Source organism: Alligator sinensis, unplaced genomic scaffold (genome assembly GCF_000455745.1).
Source record: "Alligator sinensis unplaced genomic scaffold, ASM45574v1 scaffold559_2, whole genome shotgun sequence".
Lineage (NCBI taxonomy): Eukaryota > Metazoa > Chordata > Crocodylia > Alligatoridae > Alligator > Alligator sinensis.
In genome coordinates this window covers 1,439,324-1,445,323 of record NW_005842046.1, presented here as the reverse complement: position 1 = coordinate 1,445,323, position 6,000 = coordinate 1,439,324, and positions in this window count along the sequence as shown.

Genomic DNA, 6,000 nt, shown 5'->3' with positions numbered 1-6,000 from the left:
TGGGGGGGGGGGGGGGGGCGGTGAGTGAAGGGGAGGGCCTGAGAAATTTGTTGTTAAGCACTGAGGATTTTGAGGGCTTTTCCCCTTTCTTGTCAAATGTATACAGTGTACATAACTAGAAATATGTAGCTTTTGCTTTGCTAGGAAGGTCACAATAATACTTAGCTCTCATATGGCTCTTTTTATCATTAGGCTTCAAAGGAAGCCAATACTGTTACCCCTGTTTTACTGATGGAAAAACCGAGATGCACTGAGGCAAAGAAACTTGTCCAGGGTCACCCAGACTGGCCAGTGGTAAAGCCAGAAAAAGAGCCCAAGTTTTCTGAGGTCTAGTACAAGGCTATATCCAGCAGGCCTTACTTTGAGCTCCCAAGACTGGAGTTATTTTCTAGGAAGGCACCTAACAAAGTATGGATACCTCCATACAGCACATAAGAAATGGTTTTATATAAAGCTAAATTCAGATCAAAGCCCATCAGTTAAAAAAGGCTTTGGTTCTCCTATTTATGCCAGGCCCAATCTCCTACTTATCTCATTTTGTCCCTCTAGATTTTCATAGACATTAGGGCCAGAAGAGACCCCGGAAGATCACTGAGTCCAGCCCCCTGCCCCTAGGCTGGGAAGTCAGCTAGTGTCAAAGGACCCCAGGAAGATAGACATCCAAATATTTGTTAAAAGAGTCCAGAGTAAGTGCTTGCACCACCTCTGGAGGGAGTCTATTCCAGGCCTTGAGGGCTTGGACAGTAAAGAAGTTTTTCCTTATGTCCACCCTAAAATAGTCTTGTCTTGTCCTTTTTGAATTGTGGAGCCCAGAACTGGATGCAGTACTCCAGCTGTGGCCTCACCAAGGCCAAGTACAGCGGGAGGATGACATCCTGAGATTTGCTTGAGAATCACCTATGGATGTAAGTCAGAGTTTTGTTCATTTTACTAGCTGCAACATTGCATTGGTGGCTCATGTTCATCTTGTGGTCAGTCATGACCCCCAAGTCCCTTTCGGCCGTGGTGCTAGTGAGCGTAGCACTACCAAGCATGTAAGAACGATGCAGGTTTTTTTCCCCCCCCGAGGTGGAGTACCTTGCATTTATCAGTATTAAATGTCATCAGGTTTTTGTCTGCCCACTTTCTAAGCCTATCAAGGTCAGCCTGGATCACCAGCCTATCCTCGGGTATGGATGCTCTACCCGAAAGTTTGGTGTCATCGGCGAACTTGGCCAGTCCACTTCTGACACCAATGTCCACATCATTAATAAATACGTTAAAGAGTACAGGTGCAAGGATGGAGCCTTGGAGGACACCACTGGTCATGGAGCACCACGATGACTGGCTTCTGTCAACTACCACTCTCTGGGTCTGACCTTGGAGCCAATTTCCCAGCCATCGGACTGTGATTTAGCCGAGGCCGCAATTGGCCTATTTTTCCATGGGGAGATCATGGGACACCAGATCAAAGGCTTTTTTAAAGTCCAGATATATATGTTAATCTCTTCTCCCTTGTCCAGGCGATATGTCACCTGGTCATAGAAGGAAATGAGATTGGTCAAGCAAGACCTACCCACAACAAACCCGTGCTGGCTGTCCCACAGGATGTTGCCATCAGGCAGCTTGTCAAGAATGGTCTCTTTGATAACTTTTTCTAAAATCTTCCCAGGGATTGAGGTCAAGCTGATTGGCCTGTAGTTCCCCAGATCTACTTTCATCCCTTTCTTGAAGATAGGCACCACGTTGGCCTTCTTCCAATCTTCGGGTACTTCACCTGAGCGCCACAAGTTCTCAAAGATCCATGCCAGTGGCTGAGCTATGATGTCTGCCAGCTCCTTGAGTACTCTGGGGTGCAAACTGTCAGGACCAGCTGACTTGAAAGTGTCCAGCCTCTCAAGGTGTTCCTTTACAAGGTCTGCACCAATGTTGGGTATAAATTCACCCCCACCCTGGCCATCCCACATCATGTTAGGCAGGGTGGTCCCCTTGGGCTGGTTAAAAGCAGATGCAAAGTACCCATTAAACAGGTTGGCTTTTTCCTGGGTGTCAGTTGTCCCATTTGGTTTAGCAGGGGTCCCTTGCTTTTCTTCTGACTCCTTGCATATCTGAAAAAGGACTTTTTATTGTCCTTGATACGTGTAGTCAGTTGGAGTTTGGTCGCAGGCTTGGCTTTCCTAGTTCACTCCCTACGGGTATGGACCAGCTCAGAATACTCCTCCTTAGTAGTGATTCCTATCTTCCATCCTTTATAAGCCTCTTTTTTTAGATGTAGGAGGTCCATGAGTTCCTTGCTGAGCCAAGGGGGTTGCCATACCCTTTTGCTACCTTTCCTCCAAGATGGGATGTGCATCCCTTGTGCTTTCAGGATTGCTCCCTTAAGGAGCAACCACTCATCTTGGACTCCCCTCCCTGTTGAGTCATGGCCCCTTAGGGCCTCGACAACAAGCAAAGCTATTGCAAGGCCTAGTGAGACTAGGAGTTAAGTAGCCTTTTGCTTATGAGACGCTGTTTGAGTTTGGGCAGCTGCCTATAGGTCAGGACAGGTTTGTACACGTGACTGCTTTCAGATGGTCAAGGTCCAAATCTACCTTGTCTTCTAATTGACTTCAGGCTAACATGGCTACTGATATATCTAAGCCCAATGTAGCCAGGCAGGGACGAATTTATTTCCAGGTAGGTAAATTCTTCCCTGTCTGGATACATTGGGCTTGGAGATGTCAGTTGTCACGTTAGTCTGAAGTCAATTAGAACTGCTATTAGTACCTCTATGCTGGACCTCCTCCCCACCGTTCACCTGCCCTGCTGTGGGGGCATTTGTGTTGGAAGCAGGGGGCGGGGGGGGCAGAAGGTTTTGCTAGGAGGTATTTGAACCATAGAGATTTGGGACTGGTGGCCCAAGTTGCAGGAGGAAGGAGGGCAAGGGTGGTTCCTTGTTACCTTTGTGTCTTCTCCAGCTGGGCTCATTGCTCTCCCTGCCCGGAGGTGCTGTATAGAAGGTCTCCCCATCTCTTTAACCAGCTTCCATAATGAATATAAACATGGAATCTGCCACTTCTTAGCATAGTCTGACTGTTTTCTGCTTGGAGTCACAGTAACAGGAATGTAATAGGGTAATGTATATGCTTTGGCATTTTAACTGTAGGAGGATGGTAATTTTAATCCTGAATAGCTCAGAAACATTGTGGTCACCCAAAACGTATTTATGGTTATCAAAGCCATTAATTTATCATCCCCTGTCTCAAGAAGATAACACTTTACCTTTTCTGCAGCTTATCAAGGTTCTTTTCTTTCATTAAAATGCTGACGCGGTTCAGAATATGATTAATTTCCTGAAGTACACAGTGGGTTACTATCCTCACACGCTCCAGTTAGTGCCACAGGCCAGAAACTCTGCGGGTCAGATTCTGATCTTGGTTACGCTGGTGTTGGTCCAGGGCGGCTCTAGGGCAGTAGGGGTAGGGTGCTTTACCTGAAATAAGAGTCTAGCTGGAATAATTAACACATCGTCTAACACATTAGCACACATTATCTGCTTCATTTGCAAGTCTTACAAGCATCAATAGCAATGCCAAGCTAGATAGACACCTGTCAGTTAAGAATTTATCCAAGCAACAATGTTTGAGTCTGAATCTGAATTGATTGTAATGATGCGGAGCATTCGTTTCAGAGCTGAGTGTAGTGGTCTTGTGTAAACCTGTCCATGTGTGAGCATCATAAATGTTTAGTTGTTAATTAGGGCCCTTCTACATGTGCAGATGAAGGCGTGATGGGATCTAAGGAGAGATGCACACAATCATGCCTCCTGCAACTGTGGGATTGTGCATTAGGTCCCATTGTGCCTTATTGCTGGTGCTGGGGGAGCCTGATTCCAGGTTTCCCCGCACCAGCAAGAAGTAAGCTTCTGCAGCTGGGAGCCCCCTTAACTGCATGTGCCCCTTTACCTACACAATCTCCCAGCTGCAGGGCACCCCACACACTCCCAGGGCTGGGAGATCACAGCAGCATCTCACGGTGCCAGGATCCAGAGTCCCGCAGTGGTGGACCCTGGGGCCTGCCAGAGTACTGTGGGGCTCTACTGGAACCCAGCACCTGCAGCTGCTGGGACCCAAAGTCTGCAGCTACTGGGCGCTGCCATGTATGTCCCCTCAGCTGCATGACTTCCAGCCTGGGCTGTGCATGGTGCATCCCTGTGGCTGGGAGCCTCCTCAGCTACTGGGGCTCCCAGCCATAGGGGCAGAGTCTGCTCTGCCTGTAAATTAAAGCTAGATAGCAACCAGCTGTAAAGTTAGTTTTTGAGGTCTAACTTCATAGCTGGTTGCTGCATTTTATGGCATGATAGACGTTTTGCACATGTAGCTGGTCTCAGTTAATTGTGCAGTTAACCTCTGAATTGCATAGTAACTGCAATGCGTAGAGCGGACCTTAGATTCAGGATCTGAACTACTGCCTAAGGATCGCAAGTGCTTAAAGCATCTCTGTTCCCCTCTGCTACATGGTACTACATGGTACTGAACTGCAGACCGAGGGGAAGACAAGGGATGCTCTCTGCCCCACCTGCTCAGTCACCTTTCTACCCTCTGGATTAGCAAGCTTCAAAGCATTCTTCCATCACTACCTTCGATTGCAACGGCCAGCTCTTACTGCTACAGGCTGCTGGAGCAGAAAGGCCCCCTTGGCCTATTATATTAGAACAGCTGGGAACAAATGCAGAGCAAAAGGCTCAGAGTGGAGAAATGAGGGAAGAGCTATTCTCCTGGTTGTTCTCCTCTCCTGGCAGTAATGCAAAAACAGACTGCAGTGATTTTTCTCTGTGGCAGATTCCTCCAGGGTTTTTTTGCTCTGCAATAAGGCACAATGGGATCTAATGCACAATCCCACAATTGCAGGAGGCATGATTGTGTGCATCTCTCATTAGATCCCATCATGCCTTTACCTGCACATGTAGAAGGCTGTGAGCAGATCCAAGCTCAAGACAGGATGGCCTAGACAAGGGTCACACTGCTCTGGCTGTGAGGAATATTCTGCAGGACCTGGGGTGAAAGTTGGGTTGTGACAAGTACAAAGCTGTAGAAGAGAAGTAATCAGATTTAGTAGGTTTTACCACTGAGTTGAAGAGCCGTGAAATTCACACTGGATGTGTCTACATGTGCCATTAAGGCAATCTGATAAGCTCTGGCCCAGACTGCTCCTGGACGCAGAGCAGCCCTAGGCTAGCAGGGCGCCTAGGGGGTCAGCCCTGGGCTCCGGGTAGAGACATGGAGCAGTGGAGGGGCTGACTGAGGCATGATGGTGCTAAAGTGTGGGGCCTGGTGGCTGGCAGCCCCACTTTAGCACGTTCATGCCCCAGCCAGCCCCCGTCACCATCTAGATGTGCATTTCAGCACATGTAATTAGTCTACCGTAGGACTGTACTGTCCCCAACAGAACTATCCTATAGTGGAGTTAATGAACTTACTGTGCTCTAATACTGGTGCATGTGCAGACAGCGATGCTTTACTGCAGAGCTAATTAGTCAACTTGGCAGTAAAGCGCATGTGTAGATGCACCCACTGATGATCTTCTGCCAGATGTGAAAAATTAGAATGTAACAGTCTCTTGAGTCCTTGTATCTACATTTAAGGCAATTATTTTTCAGTTTTCTGAAGGAAATTATTTCATTCCAATAATTTGCTTGAAGTGAATTGCAGGTCCTTTTGGTTATACGCAGTTATTATAGTGAACTGCCCTTTTATGTTAACCTTGTGGACATATAATATTTTCTGCTTAGGAAAGACAAGATCAACTGTTTTAACTGGCTCCTCTCCATCTCTTTCCCCTCATGAGTTTCAAAGTGCAGAAAATAGGAATTTACAATACAAACACTGAAACACCCTTAATTAAGCTGCAGAGGATGCTGCTGTAATGACGACAGATTTGTTAGCTTGCAAAGTGTCAACAGGAAGAAGAGTCTGTAAAAGTGCTCAGGTCAGCTGCTGATGCAGAGAGCATGCTATACTTTTGTATTTCACAGGACAGCAG